The following is a 25881-nucleotide window of genomic DNA, read 5'->3' on the forward strand; positions in this document are numbered from 1 at the left end:
TCATACAAATTCTTCATTGTTTTTACGGTCATTGGGATCAAACTTAAATGCCAGAATGATCTTCAAAGATTTGACGAAGATCCAAGAAACGTAAAAAGTAAAGCTTATGCCAAAGAGTGGCTGTTGAATGTAGCAGCCATAACTTGTCGGTTTACCAATAAAAAACCCAGTACTGACAAAGCTAAGGAGCAATGAGAAGAGTATTACATAACAGAATGGACCTCCAACAGATTTCACTACTGGTGTGTTCAATTTCAGTGTGAATATTATAGCAATGGCAATTATTAGAATAATACCAAAACAAGCAAAAACTACAAGGACAATTGCAAACCCATCATTCCATCTAAAGAATTCTGTGGTTCTGTCATTGCATTTTGAACTCCTAGCATCAGACCACTGGTCATCTGAACATTTTAAGCAGTCGTTCATATCTGTGATGAAATAAAAATCATAATTAGCACCCAGGACAATAAAATTAATATGGAAAAACTGGTAGAATTGTCATATTTGCAGAAATTATAAGCAGCTTCCACATTGTGAGATTTATTTATAAAGGGTCTCTATATTTTGTACAATTAAATGGTATTACATCCCGAAGACTACTAAATAAATGTAGATGAAGGAATTAATTCAGTTTACCGCAATCCAGCCAGTAATCTGCACTGTTTGTTTGCTTCCATTAACAGGTTTAGTAGATGATTTCAAATATTGATCACTCTGTGTGAAGAAGGTCGAAATTGCCTTTTGACCAGATTTAGTCAATTCTCCATTGTTCTGCTGTTATACCTACGTAAAAGTAGTGTTCTACAGTTGCCTTATCAATATCACTTAATATATTTATACATAGGTGATGTAAACATCTAAGACTTTATTAAATTTGATGAATTTGGAACCATGGGATAGTAATTATAATCTACTAACAAAACATAGGCCTGCATTTTTAGAATGGCGGTGGCAGAGAACACATCCCTGTTGAGTCTGGCTGCCCTGGAGCCATTTTATGCTCAAATGAGTGTTGATTGGCAGTAGGTTGGACTTCCCTGCCGCTCACTGGGGAGAAAGTCCCGCCTTGGAGAGTGCTGCAGTGTCTGGAAGAGGAGCTGCCTGAGACTAAGTCCCAGGAACGGGAGACTCGAGTAAGTGTCAGGAGTCCCAGGGTGGGGAGGGTAGGAAAGGCCTGGGGGGTGGCAAAGGGAGTGATTGGAGTCCCAGGGATAGGCTTGAGGGGGAGAGAGGTCCAAAGATCACCGGGCCTTACGGGGAAGGCGACCCAGTCAGAAGGGGGTGACCAACCCCCTCCATCTGAGATCTAATTTCCTTATTTTCGGGTATTCCCCCATGAATCTTCATCCCACCCACCAGCCTAAAAATTGAGTCTGGGTGGGAAACGGCCCTTAAGCGGCTATTAATTGACTACTTATGGGCCTCAATTGGGGCAATGAGAGACTTCCCATCCGCGGCCTTGCCCACCCCAGTGTAAAATCGCTGTATGGTCAGGGCGGATGGAAACCCAGAGGTAATCTATTCCCTGCAGTTTCACTCTCCCACAACCAACCCCCACTCACCCTAAAAACCCGCGAGGAGAAAGCGTCAAATCCTGGCCATAAAGATGGAGTTCATAAGAAAATTTTCATGTGAAAGGTTCTTAATGTATGAAATGCATAATCATGAGTGGCAATTGAAGCTATGCCCATGACAACATTTAAGAAAAAATTGGATAAAATATTGAATAGGAAATGTCTTAGAGAGCAGGAAAGTGGGATTAGAGCACTAAGTTCTGATGTGGACTTCTCTGGTTTTTCCTCAAAACTCAGGCCCAGATTTTTGCCACAACGGAGAACCTCTGTCATGGTGAAAGTGGCTGATGGGCCCAGAAATTCAAAGTCCCATCACTGAACACGGCACTTCCTATTTTCATGGGGGCAGGACTGGAGTTGGGCCAGGATTTGCACATGTGCGTTCGCAAAGGCAGCTTGCCAAATCACCAGTGCCTCCACTGAAGTGGGACTTTGGTAGGCCAGGAGTGCGAAACCCCATGTGTGCAAATTAGACCAGGTAAATGCTGATTTGAACTTTGTGGATTCCTTTGGATAGCCGGGGTACACCATTAGAGAGGTAAAGTACCCCTTTGGATATGGTCCTGGGACACCTTCGGGAGAGGTAAGACATTGTTTAGGATTTTTAAAAGTAAACATGATTGTGCGTAAAAAGTGCTTAAACTCATTGGAACTGTCAAAGAACTGTCGAAGCTGCCAAACAATTGTCAAGCTGTCAAAGAACTGAAAATTCATTGGAACTGTCAAAGCTGTGAATGGATTTAACTCTGCTGGGCTTTAAATGAAAACAAAACAGTCCGAAGTTCAAAAACATCAGGGCTTGATATTTCATTCTGTCTGTTGACATAAGCCCGAGGGCTGTGATCATAGGGTTTGTGTTGCAAGACTTATTTTACAAACTAACGTTATCACAGTGGAATGCCTGTTAAGTGAGCAGTTTGATTGACAGCTCCAAGTGGTTAGAGAATAGAAATGTTTCAACTGAATGGTTTTCTGTGTTTTTTCTAAATAGTGACATAATCAATAGACATGACTTTATTTTATGTCAACGTAGTTCCTGAGATTTGCCCATTGTGGATAATAGGTGAGTTGGCATGGAGGGGTAACGGCAGAGGGTATTGTATGGGAGGCATGGGTTGGCAAGAATTTGCACTAAGTTGGCATAGGGGCTATAAAGGGCCATGGGGATGTGGAGGGCAAAGGGGGTAGGAGGGCCATGGGATTGGATAGAATTTATAGGGTATATGAGTGGCCATGGGGATGTCGCTAGAGGGGCATGGGTTGGCATAGGGGAAGAGGGCCTGTGGGGATGGGGGCATGAGGTGACTTACATTGGCATGGATGGGGAGTAAATTGAGGTTGAGGGGAGGGATGAAGGGCTGTTATTTGTTTTAATCATTTTTAAATTAAATTCAACAAAGAGCCTTCTGCCCAGTCTGCCTCTGCACCCAGCAGTTTCCATACTCGTTTCAGGGACAGCAGGCTCAAACTTCTAGTCCAGCCTTCACCCCCAGAATGAAAGTCAGAACTGTGTGCATCCATTTTTAAAGGTCGGGTTTGCAGATCCTGATTCTGAACAGCCAACAGTGAAAATCTGGGCTTCTGATTCTAGAACTCAGCTTGGTAGCTATGCCACATGTGATAGTACTTACCCCAATCTACTCCCTCTGCGCAAGACACGCCTTCGTATCAACAGGCGTGTGAGGAATTTGAGTTCTTCCTTTGTCCAGGTTGGCAGGGCTGTGAGCAGTTAGAAAATATAGCCTATGGAAATATAATTAATAGTTGATTCATCCAAACTATCAATAAGATGATAGTAGTTGATTTTAAAAGTTATTTTGCTCTCACTAATCACCATGGGCATTCTTTTGTCAGCTGCACATAGAGAAATAGGTACTTTGTTTCTTAGTATGTTAGGAGCGTTCCTCCAACTCATTTTTAAAAAAACAGGTTTTATCAATCTTTCACCGAAGCATAATCACCTTGTGAAAAGAAAGGTTAAATTTCCATGATATAGTTAGATGTTAACTTCAAAAAGTTAATAAAACTTGTGATTTTTAAAAATGTTTTTCCACATCCTTCGACACATTTTATACCAGAGGTGATGTACTTAAATTTGCAACTCGAACCACTGGATTCACAAACAGAAGGTTTGATGTCTAATTTTAGTCTTGCAGTTGGGATTTCTTTAGAAATGAGCATGATAAATTAGGACTGAGACACAAAACACTAAACTGAGTGTATAGGGACCAGTTCCTGCATTCCTTATACCACAAGTGTGAACCTTAGCTCAGCTGGTATCACTCTTGCCTCAGAGGCTGGAAACTGTGTTTCAGACTGCACTGCAATCATATAACCTGGGCTGACACTTCACAGTAGTTATAATGGAATAACAGATTGTTGGAAGTGATGTCCTTTGGATGAAGAAATAAACCAAGATCAACCTGCTCAGATGGATGCAATTAAAAATAATCTAATGGCATTATTCAAAGAAGAGCAATGAGCTCTCCTGGTGCACTGGCGAACATTCCTCCCACAATCAACTTCATCAAATGCAGATTATTGAGTCATTTATCTCATTTCCGTTTGTAAGACTTTTGCAAATTGCCTGTCACATTTGCACATACAACAAAAACAGCGATTGTGCTGGAAAGTGATTCATTGACTGCAAAGCAGATTGGGACATCTGGGGATATGATTCGGCATCATATAAATGCAAATTATTTCTTTCCTCTTCTCTCCAAATGCATTTAAGATAAGAAAGGAGCAGTGTCATCCTCCTATATAGGTTTGCTCCCTTCTGTTCCATGTCACTTTGCAAACACAGAAGTGGATTTCAAGATGATACTGAAATGCTTAGTTTGCAATTATGTGCGAGTAAAGGAACATGTATTACCTTACTAGGTTTATTGAAAACTTGCCTTTTTGGGACAAGATTTCAGGGGTCATTTATTTTTATTCATTCAAGGGATATGGGTTTCGCATTTATTGCCCATCTCCAATTGCCCTTTAGAAAGTGGCGGTGAACTACCTTCTTGAACCGCTGCAGTCCATGTGGTGTAGTTACATCCACAGTGCTGTTAAGAAGGGAGTTCCAGGATTTTGACCCAGTGATGGAGAAGGAATGGCAAAATATTTTCAAGTCAGGATGGTGGGTGCTTGGAGGAGAACCTCCAGGTGGGTGGTGTTCCCATGTGTCTGCTGCCCTTGTCCTCCTAGATGGTAGTGGGTTGTGGGTTTGGAAGGTGCTGTCTAAGGAGCCTTGGTGAGTTTCTGCAGTGCACCTTGTAGGTGGTACTCACTGTTGCCACTGTGCATCGGTGGTGGTGGAGTGAATGTTTGTAGATGTGCCAATCAAGCAGGCTGTTTTGTTCTGGATGTTGTCAAGTTTCTTGAGTGTTGTTGGAGCTGCACTCACCCAGGCAAGGGGAGAATGTTCCATCACACTCCTGACTTGTGCCTTGTAGATTGTGGACAAGCTTTGGGGAGTCAGGAGGTGAGTTATTCACTGCAGGATTCCTAACCCCTGACCTGCTCTTGTAGCCACAATATTTATACGGCTTGTCTAGTTCAGTTTCTGGTCAATGGTAACTCCCAGGATGTTGATAGTGGGGGATTCAGCAATTGTAATGCTAATGAATGTCAACGGGCGATGGATAGATTCTGTCTTGTTGGAGATGGTCATTGCCTGGCACTTGTGTGGTGCGAATGTTATTTGTCAGCTCAAGCCCGGATGTTGTCCAGGTCTTGCTGTATTTGTATCTGAGGAGTTGCGAATGGTGCTGGACATTGTGCAATCATCAGCAAACATCCCTACTTTCTGACCTTATGATGGAAGAAATGTCATCGATGAAGCAGCTGAAGATGGTTGAACTCAGGACACTACCCTGAGGAACTCCTGCAGTGATGTCCTGGAGCTGAGATGACTGATTTCCAACAACCACAACCATCTTCCTTTGTGCAAGGTATGACTCCAACCAGAGGAGAGTCTTCTTGGGCTCCTTGGTGCCACGCTCAGTCAAATGCGGCCTCAATATCAAGCGAGGTCATTCTCGCCTCACCTCTGGAGTTCAGCTCTTTTGTCCATGTTTGAACCAAGGCTGTAATGAGGTGAAGAGCTGAGTTGCCCTGCAGAACCCAAACCGAGTGTTAGTGAGCAGGTTATTGCTAAGCAAGTGCCACTTGATAGCACTGCTGATGACCCCTACCATCACTTTACTGATGATCGAGAATAGGCTGATGGGGCGGTAATTGGCTGGGTTAGATTTGTCCTGTTTTTTGTGTACAGGACATACCCAGGCAATTTTCCACATTGCTGGGTAGATGCCAGTGTCATAGCTGTACTGGAACAGCTTGGCTAGGGACACAGCAAGTTCTGAAGCACAAATCTTCAGAACAATTGTTGGAATATTGTCAGGGCCCAAAGCCTTTGCAATATCTAGTGCCTTCAGCTGTTTCTTGATATCATGTGGAGTGAATCGAATTGGCTGAAGACTGGCATCTGTGATGCTGAGGACCTCCGGAGGCTGAGATGGATTATCCACTCTGCATTTCTGGCTGAAGATTGTATCAAATGCTTCGGCCTTATCTTTTGCACTGATGTGCTGGGCTCCCCCATCATTTAGGATGGGAATATATGTGGAACATCCTCCTCCTTCAGTGAGCTGTTTAGCTGTCCACCACCATTCATGACTGGATGTGGCAGGACTGCAGAGCTTAGATCTGATCCGTTGATTGTAGGATCGCTTAGCTCTGTCTATCACTTGCTGCTTATGCTGTTTGGCTTGCAAATAGTCCTGTGTTCTCGCTTCACCAGGTTTACAGCCCATTTTTAGGTATGCCTGGTGCTACTCCTTATGTCCTCCTGCACTTTTTATTAAACCAAGATTGAACTCCTGGCTTGTTGGTAATGGTAGAGTGGGGAAATGCCAAACCATGAGGTTACAGATTGTGGTTGAGTACAATTCTGCTGCTGCTGATGGCCCACAGCGTCTCGTGCTAGATCTGTTCGAAATCTATCCCTTTTAGCATAGTGGTAGTGCCACACAGCATGATGGAAGATGATCACTCCTACCGATTCTGTGATGCACAGATGCATCTGCAGCAGGCAGGTTGGTGAGGATGAGGCCAAGTATGTTTTTCCCTCTTGCTGGTTCCCTCACCACCTGCTGCAGACCCAATCTTGCAGCTATGATATTTAGGGTTTGACCAGCTCGGTCAGTAGTGGTGCTACCGAGCCACTCTTGGTTATGGACATTGAAGTCCCCTACCCAGAGTACATTCTGCACCCTTGCCACCCTCAGTGCTTCCTCTAAGTGGTGTTCAACATGGAGGAGCACTGATTCATCAGCTGAGGGAGGGCGGTACGTGGTAATCAGCAGGAGGTTTCCTTGCCCATGTTTGACCTGATGCCATGGGACTTCATGGGGTCCAGAGTCGATGTTGAGGACTCCCAGGGCAATTCTCTCCCAGGGCAATTCTTTCCCAGCTGTATACCACTGTGCCGCCACCTCTGCTGGGTCTGTCCGCTGGTGGGACAGGTCATGGATGGTGATGTTGGTGTCTGGGACATTATCTGTAAGGTATGATTCTGTGAGTATGACTATGTCAGGCTGTTGCTTGACTAGTCTGTGAGACAGTTCTCCCAATTTCGGCACAAACCCTCAGATGTTAGTAAGAAGGAGTTTGCAGGGTCGAGAGGGCTAGGTTTGCTGTCGTTGTTTCCAGTGCCTAGGTTGATGCCGGGTGGTCCATCCAATTTCATCCCTTTGAGGCATTTTAGTGGTTTTATACAACCGAGTGGCTTGCTAAGCCATTTCAGAGGGTAGTTGAGAGTCAACCACATTGCTGTGGGTCTGGAATCACATCTAGGCCAGACCAGGTAAGAACAGCAGATTTCCTAAAGGACATTAGCTGGTTTGAAGTTGCAGCTTGATGATTTGCCCTGCTGTAGTATAAAAAATGTTGCTTGACTACTTTGCATTCGGCCTTAGTCAAGGTTTAACAGTTTGAGAGGCTTGTTACTTTGCCTATCTACATTGTACAGTAAAATGATTTTCTGAAGCTGGCAAAATTTGTCTGAAGATTAGAAATGTCTTGCAACAATAAATTAATTGTGCATATCAAAAAAAAATAAATCCAAACCTCTGTGATGTTTCTGATGATATCGTCATAAATGTATATTTGTTGATCCAGAATTTTATACTCTCCAACTATTTTAAACTGTGTAGTGCCATTGTCCATCTCCCACTTTATTAAGTCATATCTGTTTATAGAATCTCCAGATTTATCAAAACGGAATTCTCGGCCTGCTTCAGTGAAATGCACCTTTTTTATTACTTCAAGTAGCTGAAAATAAAAGGGTCAAAGATTAGTATACAATTTTATGAGGCAAGATTGGGAATTCAGAGACTATTACAGCTATTTTTTGGTTAACTGGATATCTGGCGAAAGCTATTGCCAAATATAATAATCCCCAATTCAGTTACTGAGAAACCTAACTACCTCTGTCTGTAAAGTTTTTATATTTTCCCAGTATGGTGTGCACATGGAATTCCCTGTATGGACACATCTCACATTTCTACATTCAAAGGGTCCAGATGCATAGTGGCAGAGGAAAAGCTATTTTACACAAAGCGAATAGATATAGCAACACTAGATCAACCATTTTTCCACTTATGTGCAAAGTAACTGCAACAATTTGCATTTATAAAGTGCTTTCAGTGCAGGAACACAACTCAAGGTGCTTCATTGGCTAGTTAGCAGACTTTGAAATATAGCAAGAAACAACAAAGCATTTTTTTAAAGATTTAGGTAAGAATTAGCAGTATTTTTCTTTTGCAAGCCAGCACTATGCACTGAGCCAGTCACCTACATCTAGCCAATGCCTTTTGAATTGGTAATGCTGAGCCTGTGAATATTCGTCAAATACCACGAGTCGGGAAGTTACAATAATACAGAATCACATGATATCATTCACAGAACACCCATACAATAGGTATAAAAGCGAACCTGGTATCAGGGTATGTTCACGAGCTCAATCACTCTGCTACTATATAATTACAGGAACATTTAACAATTACTTTATAGTTAAATAAGAATAATTTCCTGAAAATAATAATATTAGAATAAAAATATCTACCTTCCATGGTGCAAAATTGAGTGTTTTTTGATATGTTTCTTGACATTTGAGGAGGTTCCTCAGAGCGCGAGCTATTGATTGAATTGCTAAGTATGTTGCATAAACGCCACCTTGCTCAACATTTTGAACCAAATAATCATCATTAAAATCTGCAATGGATTGATTTGCTTTGGTACAAGCAAGAGGTGATACCAGTTCCAAGGAGTCTGGAAGTGGGCAGTCCTTTAAGTTTGAATTGCGTGTCTTTATGTAATTGAGATACTCATCTGAACAAGTAAAATGAAGTTGCTTGTATTTTTCAATAAACTTGTTAATAGCCCCAAGTCCTGACCTTAGGCTCCTTAAGTATTTTGCAAAGCCCGGAATGTTTCCATGTTTGAAAGAAAAGCCAAATATGTTTCCAACTTTTTCAATATTCTGCATCATTGCAACAGCTTTGGATATGGACCAGGCATCACTGGCAACCCATGTTCTCGTAATGTTGTGCTGATTGATTTTCTTCAACAGTTTAATGGTTTAGCGAAGAGAACAATAACATTTGCATTAGGAACGGCTTCAAATTTTGAGACTAAGGCCTGCATTGCTTCATCACCTTGTTCATCAATTGCAAAGATTGAAATGAGTTCTTGAAAACCAATACAAATGTCAAGGTCCTGTGCATTTGCAATGAAATCAGTCATTGCAGATTTGCCATAGTCATCATCTGTTGCGATAACCCCAATCCAGTTCCAATGAGAGTTACTGATGAATCGAAAAAAGGCCTTGGTCTGATGGATGTCACTCAGAACAGTGCGTAAAAATGATGCAAATCTCAACTTCTCACTGAGGATTGCAGCAGATGATGCAAAACTGATCTGTAAAACAAGGAATATAGGAAAGTTGTTTATTTACAAATGCAAGGCAGGGATTTTCCTCTGTGGTCACATCTGAATTTGAATGGAAATAGTTGCTCCATCACTTCCCTTTTGCAACACCTTTGGAACTTTCTTCAGCCACATTTGGGCTCCTGATTGCCCTCGGGAATTGCACAAGGAACAGAGCAGGAATAGCTAAAGAGCCATATCAAGAAATCTGGCGGAGGCCATGGCAGTCATGGTGACAATTGCAAATCTGCGCTATTCCTTTTTGGACTGGGAAAGGAGTAATCAACTCTCAGGGTGAAATTTTCCCTGGGCATTTTTGATGGCATGAGTAGACAATATGGTGAGAAGGCCAGATATCAGTTTCATGGCATCGTGAAACCAGTTTGCAATCGTCCGCTAAGCCCATCGGTGGTGGGTCATGTTTCCCGCCATCGGACCTCGGGAGCATCATTATAATACATCTGCATATCATTATAAGCCCATCCTGCTGGAATTATCCCTCCACGCTGGATCATCCTAGCACCACGCCAAAAGTGTTTCACAACCGCATATGTAAGGCATGCACTTGCCAGGCTGCTCGTCGAGGGGAACTTGGAGGTGAGTGCACAGTAATTGTTGCACTGCACCCACGAGGGTCACCTGTTAGACCTCAAGGTTGAGGCGAGTTGTGGGAGTGGGGGGTGGGAGCAAGGTCTGCACTGCAGTTAATGGTGGTGCACAAGCACATGCGGAGTGGGGGTAGAAAGCGGCCATGCATTGGGGAAATCTTGTTTAAAGTAACCATTACTGACACCAATCAGTGTTATTTACAGAGATTATTGACTACTTTCAGCTTAGTTGCTGACTGGCTTCTACTAGCTATTGTTGAGTTAGTGGAAGTGTTTGAAAATTTGTACTACTATTTAAAGTTGGTGAAGCCTATAAGGTGTGGCATGTATGAAGGCCTTGGCTCTCACTTAAACGGTGCTGCTCAGAAATGGATGGTGTAGTTTCCAACCCCCTTGCCCTGCAACATGACAGGGAGAAGGAGCAGAGGCAACAAGAGGAGGAAAAGCTGCTCAAAGAGCTAGGAAAGAGAGAAAAGCTCTCATTGGAAGGCCATATCCAGCCAGGGTCTTCAGGAAGCATTTCTTCTACCTCAATCGAAGCCAGGAATAGTGTGTGTGACATCTAAAGTTACTAGATGCTCACTGAAATATGCCACCTCTTGGAGGAAGGACAACGGCCTCAGAGCAGGACAAGGAGTAGCTTTGAAGGTGACTGTGCCCATGCCCTACTCCATGTCAGGATCTTTCCAGACTAGAGCAAAGGATGTAGCCAGCATTTTGCAGTCACTGTCTGCTATTGTATAAGAGAAATGACTGAAGCACTATGATGCACTAAAAGAGTTGCTTTCTCTGTGTTTGGACAGAAATAGGTGGAATGTGCATGTGGATTTGCCAGAATAGTGGGCTGCCCTATTGCATAGGGTGCCATGGACTGTCCATGTTCTACTTTGCAGGTGTTCCACTTCCTCATCGCCATAGAAACAGACGGAGCGGACGGGCGCCAAACACCCTGGCCACCATTTTCCGAAGACAGCCACTGCCTCAACCAAACCTCGCCGGGTGTCCAATTGCGAGCCGCATACACACACACACACAAACAAACTCAGCCGCCATTCCCCTCCCGACCCCTGCATGTTTGCCGCAACCTAACCTGCTGGCACGCTGCCCTAACCCCACATGTTTTTGGAAGCTATGTATTTTAGCTTCATTCTCAGTCTTCCCACTGTATATTCCCCAATCTTTGCATTTCATTGGCTAAGGCGACATTTTGTTGGTTGCATTCTTCCCTACACTAGTTAAACTAGTGTAGACTTCACTTGGAGTACCGTGAACAGTTCTAGTCTCCGTATTATAAGAAGGACATAGAGGGACTGGAGAAAATGCAAAAACACATTTACCAGAATTATACAGGATCTGAGAGGTTATATGTATCAGGAAAAATTGAACAGGCTGCAGTTCTTTTCTCTAGAAACAAGACAGCTGAAGGGCGACCTGATCGTGGTCTTTTAAGATTATGGAAGTGTTTGATGGGGTAGGTTTAGAGAAGATATTTCTTCTTGCGGGCAAACTAGAACTAGGGCCATAAATATAAGATAGCCTCTAATAAAGAAAATGGGCTGGACTTTACAGACCCCGCGGCACAGGGGCCACATAAAATAATTCTGGTGGCTAGCCCACCACGCTCCTGCCACTGCGGGCTGGCCCCCATAATATGCTAGGTTGGCGGGTGCCAATATCAGCAACACACCCTCCATATTAAACTGAAAATTAAAGATCAAGTAGGCTTGTTAGCAAGCCTATTAACCGAGATAATACTCTGCCCATGCCATAGTACCGTTAGCGTCGGCAAGCAGGCAGGAGTGGGCAGGCCGCTTTTTGTGGCCTAATTGAAAACTATGGGAAAGAAGGGGTAGCAGTGCATTCAGGAGTGCCCAATTTGCATCAGGGCAGCCCCCACCCCCCCGCCAAGATGCCACCCCTCCTTCCTTGCCTGCCCTCCAAAACTCAGCGCACCGGCCCCCTCTCCGCCTCCCTGTGTTCCCTGCCCTAAAACCTGGGACCTACTTTTCTGTGGCAGTCATTGCTTTCCTCCGTGTTCTTTCCTGCAGTCCAGGCAGTGCCCACTTTCAGCTCTGGCAACCTGATTTGTTGGCAGCTCTCAAGGGTGGGAGTTCCATCTGCTGAGGGGCGGAAGCCCCACTCTCAGCTACTTTAGCCTAGTTTCAACATGTTATGACTGTGGTATGGGCTTCCTTCTGGCAGGTCGACCAGCAGTCCACCCCCACTTCTTCACCCATTCCCCCACTCCCTCACCCACCCCACTGTAAAATGCAAACCAATAGGTAATTTAGGAGAGACTTTATTACCCAAATGACTAGAATGTGAAACATGCTACTACAAGGAGTAGTTGAACTGAATAGCATAAATGGCATAAATAGGAGAAGCCACCTAAGCACATGAACGATATGTTGATGGGGTTAGATGAAGATAAATGGGAGAAGGCTTGTGTTGAGCATAATCAACACCACGGACCTCTTGGGCTGAATGGCATTTTTCTATGCTGTAAATATATTAAATACTTGCAAAAAGGAATATAAATATCTTTGAATGACATAGAACAAAAGTATTACACAAGAGTAATGCTTTATATACCTGAGGCATGAGCGCTACACTAAATATTCTTGTGGTGGGAATTGATGTCTCAGAGTAGGCTTCAACTACAACAGCTTTTACAATTGGTTGGTAATCTGTGTAATTGCATCAAACTTCCAGGCAATTTCTTGAGGTATTTGACTTAGAAAGTAACTTCATTGCAGCTGTCAAAGCCCTGGAGACATCTGTACAGGTGTCATATATTTCATATCCAAGTTTAGTACCTGGTAGTTGAGTAGAGTTGTTTATCATTTTGATGGTGTGTATCATATCCTGGAGCCAGATAAACCTCTGAACATCAAATCTTTAAAAAAAATATTGTTCCAAGTATTAAAAGGGGTAATAATCTGGTAAGGGGTAATGATAAGGGGTAACAATCTGACTGCATCATGTTGACTGCAGGGCTTAGCAGTTCTAGCTTTTGAAAGAAACTGCTAATCCGTGACAATATCCAGATAGATTGGAAGCATCTGTTATTTTTAGATAAGTGCATTTCATAATTTATCACTAAAGGAAGAAGAGTATTAGTTGCTTATCTGTCCCAATGCTGACCCCAGGGAACATCTGGGATTTTGAAAAAAAATGGCATTTTAATGGCAGGATTCTGCTTGCACTGGAGCACCCTGCCAGACCTTGGATACTCACAACAGTGTTAAACTGGCCACCAACAAGAAATTGGCCCTACTGGATCCATTTAAATTTATGTATGTTTTAGAGTGAATCAATCCATTCCTTTTTGGTGGGGTTTAAAATTTAAAGCGCTACTCCCATTTTCTATAGTAATGTTGGACATCTGTTTAACATGGGATTACCCAATGTCCAGCATTGCCATGGCAGCAATGATGGAGAATGTGACAGATGATGTGGCACTGTCATTAATATCGCAATAGAATACCCCATATTTGGGCAGATGTTTTTGGTGGCAGCATGTACGTCTGCTGGAAGATACCAGACATAGCAGCGATCGATGAGAGCTGGTGTAACAGTTCTGTAGCCGATTTCCCACCGCCACCTGCCCCAATACCATATAAAAAAATTGAGCAGCAAGAATCTGGAACATCCAGACCCTCAAACCAAGACAGGTGGAAAGACTAATTTTACTAATCAGTGATTTTGGCAGTGGTGGGGGTTTCAATAATTGGGAGCACAACTTGATTAATCACAGGATCATTAATTTTAATGAGTTAGAATTCATCGGGAGCATGCCTGTGAGCACCAGTTATGTGCTTGTGCCAATCAAGTCTCCCCAATGGGTGCAATTATTCATAAAGGTCAGGCCTATAATGCCAATCCAGCCTATATCCAGAGTAAAGGTCTGACTCATCACTAGAGCAAAGCAGTGTGAGAGTCCCTATTCAGTCTGGTTACACCTTAGATCTGGATTTACACTACATAAATCTAGCTTTGATGCAAAATGAAAATCACATCACACTGACTCGTAGTGAGAAATCACCTTTGCTTTATGCCAGAAGTCAGTAGGGTAGTTCACCTGTCAGTTTCCTATGCTCAGAAGAATCCTTCAAGTAAGAATTGCTTGAAAAATTAAGTGGCACTAATACACACACAATTGTCAGAAACACCATGTTTTATATATTTCAAGTATTCCTGCTCCAGAATAATGGTGCCAGTAATAGAACATTTTCCTTTCACTGCTCGGCTTTCATTCAGTCTTGTCTGTTTGCTAGTCCTAAGGATGTTAAGCAAAGTTAATCTGGGTTGTAATAAACCAGACGTCATCAGCAGTGTAAGAGTTCTCATACTATTCAGAACATACTAGCGATAAGTTGGCAATGTCATTCAGAGAACATACACGCATGGTGTGAAATGAAAATCACATTGGAGTTTGATCAAATATTTTTCTGTCAATCTCATTGAAGCATATTATGGAGCTCTTGAGAATCTGTATCCAAATCAACGTATAATCGAGCAGGAATGCTTAATAGTCATCCTACGTGAAAACAGAAAATAATGTTCCATTTGCTAGTAATAACATTCTTCTCATTAAGAACGTAGTGGGTGCCATGTTCTTCATTTATGGCTAATGATGGGCAGTGAGTGACTGAATCGTTGAAGGTAAATAGAGGTATAATTCATCAGGTAGATGTTTAAATGCAATATTATCTTTTGTGACTAAGAAGGCCATGCTAATATCTTTGTCAAGAGAGATAGAACATGATATTTTCCATCTCACCGCTTTTTTTTATGGGCACAAGTTTCTCTTTGGCTAGAAACATTCCCTTTCCTTGATTGTTATTTGTGACAGATCCAGACTAATAAGAACAATTGCGAAAAAAAATTGCAGAAAGGTAGAAATTGAAAAATTTATCTGTGATTGCATTTTGTAGGCCACTGGGAAAATCCAGGCTACTTTTCCTTTGGCTGGTGCCCAGGGAATAATTTCTCCCTGATGATAAGAATGGGAAATAGGATTGAAGCTCAGGGGTACAGGACAAATAGATACAACATTGAATGATGAGATGGGTAATGAGATAAGTGCATTTAAAATAAAAATAAGGGGATATATTGAATAAACTAATGAAACTCAAAAAAAATGGATTGAGTCATGCTGGCCTGGATGAATTGCATCAAGCATTTTAAAAGAGTATGACTGAAAAAAGAGATACATCGAAGCTTTTCATCTTGCACTCATCAGGACACTTTGCAAGAATACCAATATAAGGGGAAAACAACAATTTATACTGTATGTGAAGATAGTGCTGATTGGCTGGCAAGTGGACTCTGACAGGCAGAGGCATTGCCATAGAGAATGCACCAGTGATGGTGACTGACAGTTAACTGCCAAGCATTGTTTGAAATTTAAACCAGGCAGCTTGGCCCTAGTTGGTTGTGGCATTGCCCTGAGAAATGAGTCAGTAAATGGCTGTCCACAATTTACATTAGCGATTTGGATTTTGGAATAAAATTTTTTTTCTAAATTTGTGAATGACACCAATTGGGGAGATAGTCAATACTGACTGCAAGAAATTACAGGAGGTCATTAATAAGCTTGCAAAATGTGCAAATAATTGGTAAATGCGATATGAGGTAATACATTTTGGTAGGGTGCAAGGTCTCTTGGAATATGTGAGTCTAGGTGGGGTGAGGAACAGAGGGATCTGAATACACATCCACCAATCACTAAAAGTTACACCATAGGTTAGCAAGGGCATAAAAGAAAGCAAATCAAGCACTGGGCTTTATTTCTAGAGGGAAAGCATTGAAAAGTAGGAAGATATTCTAAAATGGTATCAAACCTTGGTTAGATCACTGTGTGCAGTTCTGGTCACCATGAAAAGGATATAGAGGCATGGGAAAAGGGTGCAGACAAGATTTCCAAGTACGATAACAGACATCAGGAAAGAATGAACAAGCTGAGGGCTGACCTTATAGAGGTCTTTAAAATTATGAAAGATCTTGATAAAGTGGATAAGAAAGAATTTTCAATTGTAGAGAAGAGCAACACTAAAGACCATCAATATAAGATAGTCACCAAGAAATCCAATAGGGAGTTCAAAAGATACTTCCCTACCCAAAGAGTGATGAGGCTGGAACCTACTGCAACAGGGAGTGGTTGAAGTGAATAGGATAGATGCATTTAAGGAGAAGCTAGACAAGCATATGAGGGAAAAAGGAATATAGGGTAACAATAGTAGATTTAGAGGAGTAAAGATGAGAAGGGATTCAAATGGAGTATAAATGCCAGCATGGAGGGGTTGGGTTGAATGGCCTGTTTCTGTGCCATCCCATGTATCCTACGTGTATATGATAGTCTGAACAGCACTGTTAATGGAGTTAGATACTTAAGCATAGGCAGAGCACGGCTGGTGATACACCCACATATGTGGACCACGATCCTTCTGTCCTCAATATGGTCCAATTACACTTCTGGCCCAAATAACTATACCATTCAAAGTGAAAATTCATTTTTTTATCATTTAGATAAGCAGGCCAAATACATTTACATTATAGTTAAATATTTGGTCAATTTAGTTCCGCTTCTTACTTTGCAGCTGCTTGAATAGCAAGTTTCCATCTAATTACAGAGTTAGACTTGACATGAGGAATAAAAGTAATTGATTGGTAGAGAATGAAAAAGAGTACATTTGAAAATCTTTGTTCACAGCTTGAAGCTTTGCTCAAGGGGGTGGCGGGGGGGTGGTGGGTGGGTGGAGTAGATGAGATGAGATGCTGAGAGGTCAGTGTGCCTAATTTGAAGTGCAGCCTATTTTTCAGTGATTAAGTGTAATCACCAAGTAATCATAAACACACAGAATTAGACAAATTGACCTCTCTACAATTCCCTGATCCATGTTCCTTCTCAGTAGGAGCTTTGCCTTTCAAACTTTACCCTATAGTGTTGCTTCGATTAGAGTTCAGGAATCATCACAAGACAGTGTGCCTGATCTTGGTGGAAGTGGGTTCCATTTTTCCTGTGGCAATCAATTGCAAACTGGGGAAAGTGAGAGTTAATAAATGAAACTGCAATTTTCATCAACCATCTTTTGCAATAACATGCCACTTTAAATGTATTTTGGATGTCAACATAATACAGTCTTTAAAAATAAACTCAAATATTTAACTTCAATGTGCAATCTCACGCACCTGTTCAAAAAGCAAGCAGTTTTTGTATTATGTGTGAAAGTAAATGAGTCGGTGGGACAAACAATCCATTAACAGATTGATGCTTTAACAAAGAAGTCTAAGAAGACCCTAACCTGCTCTCATTTTCCACACACACTGACTTCCACATTTACTACAGATTTAATATACAAACAGGAACAAGAGTATTCCATTTCTCAATCCTCCATTCTATTCACTAGCACTTGTGAATACAAGTTGATAAGCCCAAAATTCATTGCAAGAGGACAAAAATAATATAGGCCAGAAGAGCCAGCACACTTATAAATGTGCATATTGATGCAATTATTCAACACTCATGCTGATATTGGTTGTGAAAGTAAAAATATAGGCAGTGAAATTGTTTTTAAATAAAAAAAACCTGAAGAACAAAATGTTCTCCTTTGAAATCTGATAATCAAGTGAAATTGTCCCATCTTCGATTTTATTTTTTTGCCAGATTGGATTTCTTGGATAACAAAAAAACATCTTAACGCTTGGAATCTAAACACCAAACCATATCGGTTTGAAGCAGTCATGCTTAACTTTTCATTCTATGCTTATTGTAATAATGTTACAGAATAAAAGAACAAATAAACTTACACTTTGCATGTTGGTAGCTCTGGTTTAGAGCGAATTTCTAAATTCCCCACTTGATGATGGATTGGGAAAATTCCACCAATTTTGATATCTCCTTGGCTTCTGGGTCCTGATATGTCGCAAGCTCTCACGGAGCAGCAAAGAAAAACACAGCACCAAAAGAGGGAAGCCTTCACAGTGAACATGATTCCTAGGAATTTTTAGTTACAACTAAGTAAGAATTTAAAAGTAACCACCTAAAACCTTAAGAAAAAATTAGACTTCAGTACCATCCCTTTAACTTTGACGTACTTATTGGGATATCTGAGAGCAAATTAAAGCAGCTGTCTGTTTTGATCTTGGACACAAGCAAAGCTCTTGCTTTTTCTGCAGCGCACTGATACTCTGAAAGGAGTATCTCTGCTTTTAAACTTATGAAACTTTTTTTCTGACAGATGAGCTCATGCCAGGAATTTCCCTGCCTACCTCACTAACATGTCAAGAATATTCAATTTTCACTTTTAAGATACTTCCTGTTTTCGTTTTCAGGCTCTTTAACTGTTAACAGGTACAGGTATCAGAAGACTTGGTGAAGTAACTGCAGATATGTTTATCTGAAGGCTTTGCTGTTGTTATTGCATCCTGTGACGTGTAGTTAGCTGGGTTGTATATGCTTTTCTTTATTCATTCAAGGGATGCGGGCAAGGCCAGCATTTATTGTCCATCCTTAATTGCCCTTGAGAAGGTGCTGGCGGGCCACCTTCATGAACCACAGCAGTCTGTTGGTGTGAGTTCAGCCGCAATGCTGTTAGGGAAGGAGTCAAGCATTTTGGCCCAGTAATAATGATGAAGCAGCAACATATTTCCTTGTTGGGATGGTGTGTGACTTGGGAGGGATCTTGCATGTTGTGCTATTCCCATGTGCCTACTGTCAGTCTTCTAGGTGGTAGAGGTCACAGTTTGGAAGATGCTATTGAGGAAGCCTTGAAGTTGCTGCAGTGCACATTATAGACAGCTCACACTGCTGACAGTGTGTGTCGGTGGTGAAGTGGACGTTTAGGGTGATTGATGAGGTGCCAATCAAGCTGGTTGCTTTGTCCTGGATAATGTCGCTTATTTGAGTGTCAATGGAACTGCACTTGTCTATCACACTCTTGACTTGCGCCTTTTAAATGGTGGACAGGCTTTGGGGAGGCAGGGGGCGAGCTACTCACTGCAGAATTCCAACCTCTGACCTGCTCTTTATTCATAATATTTAGATAACTACTCCATTTAGGCTTTTGGTCAATGGTAACCTCCCAGGGTGTACGAGAGAATACGGGAGCAGTACTTGGCTGGATTGGATTTGTCCTGCATTTTGTGTATAGGACATACCTAAACAATTTTCCACATTTTCAGTGTTGTAGCTGGAACAGCCTGGGATGCGATAAGTTCTAAAGCACAAGTTTTCATCATTATACAGTAGCTGGGATGTTGTGGGGCCCATAGATTTTGCTGTATCCAGTACTCAGTGCTTTCTTGATATAATAGCCTGGGATGCAATGAACAGTGACACATTTTCTTGTATCAGAATCACATAACAGCAACATATACAGTGGAGAAGACCTTTGGTTCATCCAGTCCACTATCCACAGTATTACCTTGAAATATTTCTAATAACCCTGAATCCTACACATTGACAAGAGCCTGTCTAGTTTCTTCTGAAAACCCTTTTTTTGTTTCATCATCTGTGCTAGAAATTGCTTCCACATGCTAACCACTATTCCAGTAAAGAAAGACCCTCCTGGATTAACTAATTTTCTTTGTTTCCCTTAATTTGCAATTATGACCTCTTGTACTTAGATTATCTGCTTTTTACTAATTTAAAACAGTTGTAGACTTGCTTGCTTTTTGTGTAGTTGTATATATTCTTGACACATTAATTACAAAATTTGACATTACCTATCAGCGTAACTGTGAATATTGGTATTCTAGTTCAAATGCTTCAGGATCAGGGGGCCTGTGGTGAGGCCAAGTGTACCCAAGCTGTTCTATTTCATCTGGGGCTATTATTTGCTTCAATTGCTATTCTTGTGGTCTTTATTTTCATCTGCAACCAGAATTCCATTTGAACTTGGCTACAGAAATGGATCTAGGTAGCCCTGGGCTGAAAAGCTATGCGAGAAATGATTAACCCTCATTAAACCAGGGTACATTCGGGATAAGAGGCTGGATTTTACTGGCCACCTATAGGCAGAAAAGCAGGCAGGTGGACCTGTAAAATAGGGCACTGTGCCTGGCCACCTGCCCCGATCGCACCACAATTTTACAAGCAGTTGGGAGGCATCAGAAGGACCACCTGCCTGCAGGCCAATTGAGACCCTTAGGTGGGCAATTAATGCCCACATGGGCATTAAATGCCTACTTAAGGACCTCATCCCAATGCCTCCAAGATTTAGTTGGTGGCAGGAGAGACTTGTGTCAAGCACCCAGCCCAGCAGGTTTCCTTGTGCAGGTTGTTGGCAGGCAGGAGGGATCGAAGGGCTCCATCCTCCTCTGGGCCCTCAAGGTGCTACCCCCACCTAGGTTTCCCTCCCCCACACCCTCTCAAACCCTGGCCACCCACACTCCTTACTGAGGCCTGCCAGTATGGCCCTGGTGAGACACTCAAATGCCGACCAAGTTTCAGTCCAATGCCCAACGCTTCCTCAGGCCCTGAGTGTAGTATCGGCATGGACCCCTTTCCCAGTGGTGGTCCTGGTAATGGCAGTGCTGCCAACCTCTGATTGGCTGGCAGCTCTGTAAGACCAGACTTCCTGTTGCTGGGAGGGCAGAAGTCCCACCACTAGTTTATTCATGACAATCGGATGTTAAATGGCTGAGGAGCAGCTGTTCTTCCTCTGGGCGGGTTCCCCATAACTTTTTAGCCGGGAGGACTGGGGCCTTGATGCCCTATAAAATCTAGCCCATTTAGATTGAGGTGCAGGGAACACGCCCTCAGCATTAAATCCGGTCCAACACCTCAGCTGAAGTTCAAAATGAAAATTCACTTGATTGTACTTGGAATGTTAAGAACACTCTGTAACCTCAATATCAAATTGCATTTGCATAGTTTGACACTGGTTCAGAAACCTCATTAACACATTGGTAAGCCTTTCACATCAATGGTCGAAAACTCCAAATAGGATTATTAACTAGTATTTAGGAGTACTAATTGGTCACCCTGAAAATTCCAAATAACAACTGGAGCTGTATGCCGCTCTCAAATTAAACCTTAATCTATGCCTGTAGAATAAAGTCAATTAAATAGAAGTTGACCTTTTAAATCATACAGAAAACTTCAGTCAAAATTGTATTGCAGTAAAGAAGCCCTAAAGATCCATAAAAAATAATAATAAAAACAAAAAAACTGCGGATGCTGGAAATCCAAAACAAAAACAGAATTACCTGGAAAAACTCAGCAGGTCTGGCAGCATCGGCGGAGAAGAAAAGAGTTGACGTTTCGAGTCCTCATGACCCTTCGACAGAACTTGAGTTCGAGTCCAGGAAAGAGCTGAAATATAAGCTGGTTTAAGGTGTGTGTGTGGGGGGCGGAGAGATAGAGAGACAGAGAGGTGGAGGGGGTTGGTGTGGTTGTAGCGACAAACAAGCAGTGATAGAAGCAGATCATCAAAAGATGTCAACAACAATAGTACAATAGAACACATAGGTGTTAAAGTTAAAGTTGGTGATATTATCTAAACGAATGTGCTAATTAAGAATGGATGGTAGGGCACTCAAGGTATAGCTCTAGTGGGTTTTTTTATATATAATGGAAATAGGTGGGAAAAGGAAAATCTTTATAATTTATTGGGAAAAAAAAAAGGGGGAAACAGAAAGGGGGTGGGGATGGGGGCGGGGACTCACGACCTAAAGTTGTTGAATTCAATATTCAGTCCGGAAGGCTGTAAAGTCCCTAGTCGGAAGATGAGGTGTTGTTCCTCCAGTTTGCGTTGGGCTTCACTGGAACAATGCAGCAAGCCAAGGACAGACATGTGGGCAAGAGAGCAGGGTGGAGTGTTAAAATGGCAAGCGACAGGGAGGTTTGGGTCATTCTTGCGGACAGACCGCAGGTGTTCTGCAAAGCGGTCGCCCAGTTTACGTTTGGTCTCTCCAATGTAGAGGAGACCACATTGGGAGCAACGAATGCAGTAGACTAAGTTGGGGGAAATGCAAGTGAAATGCTGCTTCACTTGAAAGGAGTGTTTGGGTCCTTGGACGGTGAGGAGAGAGGAAGTGAAGGGGCAGGTGTTGCATCTTTTGCGTGGGCAAGGGGTTGTGCCATAGGAGGGGGTTGAGGAGTAGGGGGTGATGGAGGAGTGGACCAGGGTGTCCCGGAGGGAGCGATCCCTACGGAATGCCGATAAGGGGGGTGAAGGGAAGATGTGTTTGGTAGTGGCATCATGCTGGAGTTGGCGGAAATGGCGGAGGATGATCCTTTGAATGCGGAGGCTGGTGGGGTGATAAGTGAGGACAAGGGGGACCCTATCATGTTTCTGGGAGGGAGGAGAAGGAGTGAGGGCGGATGCGCGGGAGATGGGCCGGACACGGTTGAGGGCCCTGTCAACGACCGTGGGTGGAAAACCTCGGTTAAGGAAGAAGGAGGACATGTCAGAGGAAAGATCCATGGCACTTCTGATGAACTCCGCTGTAACTTCATTAGCAGTGTGCGGGATAGGCTGGAAATTAAACCAGGGCCTGGATACAAAACCCTTCATGATGTTGAACACTTTCTGTCAAACCTCCTTTTAACATTCTTTGCTCCAAGGAGACCAATCCCAGTTTCGTCACACAACTGAAGTCCCTCATTCATGGTACCATTCAAAAACTCTCCTGCACCCACTCCTCCTTAAATTGTGGCACTAAGAATTGAACTAAGTTCCAAGAGTGCTTCATTGTCTTTGAAATTATTTGTGATATCTTGAAGAAGTGGAGGCATTGACATTCTTGATGGGATTCCAGCAAGAAAAAAAATTCCAAGGGGAGGACCCACCACCCGTGATTAACTAAAAGGACTTAAGATAGTATCAAACTTAAAGGGCTGAATTTTCCCCCCATTGTGGGGGGATGTTGATGGGCGGGAGCATACAGGCGTGCTGCTGATCGGCGCCCCGATTGGAGGCGCGGCGCCATTTTACATGGGTGGGCCAATTAAGGCCCACCTAGCATGACGGCCACACGGAGGTGTTATGCACTCCCTGTGTGGGTGGGGGGGGGGGGGGGGTGGCGGGGGGTGCCTAAAATTGAGAATGCGCTCTTTCATGCATGTGCACAAAAGAGCACATTCATCTCCCTGAGGCTAAGTGCTACCTCAGGGAGATCACCTCTACTTTCAAAAACATTAAAAATAGAAAAAAAAAATTCCCTTACATGTCCCCTCATGTGACATGAGTTGGGACATGTCCATAACTTTCACAAAATCTTAATTAAAAATGTTTAAAAGTCAACATGAAACCTCAACCCACCCGTGGATGAGATTTCATGTTTTTTCTATTCCTGCCTGAGTTCATGGCCTGCATGCCAACATTAATGTTGGACGGGCAGGTCCTTAAATTACTTAATTGACCCTGTCAATGGCCTCAATTTGTCAGTGACAGGTCTGCGGGCGTGCAGTTGATTTTGCTGTGCTCCCACCTTCCTGAAAATTTAAATAGGGCTAGGTGACATTGAGAGTTTCCCCCAATGTCACCGCGCATCATTTTATGCATCGGCGAGCAGGCTCCGCCCCCTGCTCGCCGACTCGTAAAATTCTGCTTAAAGAAAAAGCATATCATTGCTCAAAGATGGGTGGCAGGTCAGAAGATTGACAGAATATAAAAAAACAGCAAAGAATGACAAAAAGATTGAAAAGGAAGGTAAAATTAGATTATGAAAGAATGCTAGCTAGAAATATCAAGACAGATAGTAAGAGTTTCTATAGATATTTAAAAAAGAAAATAGTTAACAAAGGGAGCATTGGTCCTATAGAAAGTGAGTCTGGGGAATTAATAATGGAAAATAAGGTTATAGCAGATGAATTGAACAGGTATTTTTCATCAGTCTTCACCATAGAGGATACACGTAATATCCCAAATCAGGAAATGGAAGGGAGAGATAACTCAAAAATTATAATCACCAGAGAAGTGGTATTGAGTAAATTGTTGGAGCTGTGGGATGACAAGTCCCCAGGTCCTGATGCACTTCATCCTAGGGGCTTAAAAGAAGTGTCTAGTGAGATAGCTGATGCATTGGTTTTAATTTTCTGAAACTCCTTACATTTGGGAAAGGTTCCAATAGATTGGAAGATTGCAAACGTAACTCCATTATTTATAAAGGGAGGGGGACAGAATTCAGGAAACTACAGGCCAGTTAGCTGTCATTGGGAAAATGTTAGAAGCTATTATTAAAGAAACTATAGCAGGGCACTTGGATAAGTTCAAAGTAATCAGAAAGAGCCAACATGGTTTTGTGCAAGGGTAATCATGGTTAACCAACATGTTGGAGTTCTCTAAGGAGGTAACATGCTGCAGATAAAGGGGAACTTGTGGATATACTATACTTAGATTTCCAGAAGGCACTTGATAAGGTGCCTCAACAAAGGTTATTGTGAAAAATGAAAGACCATAGTGTAGTGAGTAACATATAGGCATGGATAGAAGATTGGCGAGCTAACAGTAAACAGAGTAGGCATAAATGGGTCTTTTACTAGTTGGCAGGATGTGACAAGTGATATGCCACAAGGATCAGTGCTGGGGCCTCAACCTTTTACAATTTATATAAATAGCTTGGATGAAGAGACTGGAGGTATGGCATCTAAATATGTCTATTCTGTGTATTCTGAAATGCCCCTTGAAATGTCTGTCATTGCATCTCAATTGACCCATCCCTCAACTTCATTTGCCAGGTCACTTTAGCTGGGTTTGCTTTCATGCCATCATATGCCCTTGCTTTTGTTTAAAATACTAGTCTTAGACACATTTTTCTCAAACTGAATGTAAAATTCAATCATATTATGATTGCTGCTACCTAGGGGTACCTTTGCTAATTGATTTTATCAATTATTCCTACCTCGTTGCACAATATCAGGTCTAGTATAGCCTGCTCTCATGTTAGCTTCTGTATGTTCTGTTCTAAGAAACTATCCTGAAACCATTCTATGAACTCCTCATCAATGCTATCTTTGTCCATCTGATTTTTCCAGTCTCTATGTCGATTAAAACAAAGATTGGTAGGATAGTAAGATGAGAAAGGAACACAAGGACGCTACAAAGGGATGCAGGTATGTTAAGTGAGTGGCCAAAATCTGGCAAATGGAATATAATGGGAAAGAATGAAATTGTCCATTTTGGCAGGAAAAATAAAAAAAACATATTATCTAAATGGTGAGAAATCGCAGAGCTCTGAGATTCAGAGGGATCTGGGTGTCCTAATGCATGAATCACAAAAGGCTAATATGCAGGTGCAGCAAGTAATTAGGAAAGCTTATAGAATGTTATCATTAATTGCGAAGGGAAAGGAATACAAAAGTAGGGAGGTAATGCTTCAGTTGTACAGCACACTTGCAAAACTACATCTGGCATGCTGTGTACAGAATTGGTCTTCTTATTTAAGCAAGGGCATAAATTTGTTGGAAACAGTTCAGAGAAGGTTTACTAAAATAATACCTGGATTGGGCAGGTTAATTGATGAGGAAAGGTTGGACAAGCTAGGCTTGTATCTGCTGGGGTTTTGAAGAGTAAGAGGAAACTTGATTGAAACATATCAGATCCTGAGGGGTCTTGATGTGGAGAGGATGTTTCCTTTTGTGGGAGAATCTAGTACTGGGGGCCACTGTTTAAAAATAAGGGGTCACTCATTTAGGATGGAGATGAGGAGAATTTTTTTCTCAGAGGGTTTGAGTCTTTGGAACTCTTTCTCAAAAGGCAGTG

At 42.3% G+C, this 25881-nt stretch overlaps 1 pseudogene; it reads right to left on the reverse strand.

Annotated features, from left to right (window-relative positions):
* On the reverse strand, window positions 1-25061 carry LOC121277771 (annotated as a pseudogene).
* Window positions 25062-25881: the final 820 nt, after the last annotated feature.

Source organism: Carcharodon carcharias, chromosome 5 (genome assembly GCF_017639515.1).
Source record: "Carcharodon carcharias isolate sCarCar2 chromosome 5, sCarCar2.pri, whole genome shotgun sequence".
Taxonomy (NCBI): Eukaryota; Metazoa; Chordata; class Chondrichthyes; order Lamniformes; family Lamnidae; genus Carcharodon; species Carcharodon carcharias.